The sequence below is a fragment of the Diaphorina citri genome, unplaced genomic scaffold (assembly GCF_000475195.1).
Source record: "Diaphorina citri unplaced genomic scaffold, Diaci psyllid genome assembly version 1.1 scaffold149270, whole genome shotgun sequence".
NCBI classification, from domain to species: domain Eukaryota; kingdom Metazoa; phylum Arthropoda; class Insecta; order Hemiptera; family Psyllidae; genus Diaphorina; species Diaphorina citri.
Genome location: NW_007526179.1, coordinates 1 through 222, shown reverse-complemented (window position 1 = coordinate 222; position 222 = coordinate 1). Strand labels below are relative to the sequence as shown.

At 47.3% G+C, this 222-nt stretch overlaps 1 non-coding gene across 1 annotated transcript; it reads left to right on the top strand.

Annotated features, from left to right (window-relative positions):
• Positions 1-108: 108 nt before the first annotated feature.
• On the top strand, positions 109-180 carry Trnas-uga. Its single transcript has one exon. It is a non-coding gene; the product is annotated as a tRNA-Ser (tRNA).
• The last annotated feature ends 42 nt before the right edge of the window (positions 181-222 follow it).

Below are 222 nucleotides of genomic sequence, written 5' to 3'. Positions count from 1 at the left end.
TTCCAAAATCAATTCGACCTTGAGTACCTACTCAGGCAGCATTGTTATTACGTAATGTATGTACCTACCTACGAACTTGTCTACCTACCTACTAACTTAGCTAAGTCAGCTCCCATGGCGTAGTGGTCACTGCACTCGCCTTGAACGCGGGAGACCCGGGTTCGATTCCCGGCGGGGTCAAGAAATTTGTATCAAGCAAATGATTGATTCCGTGACTGGATG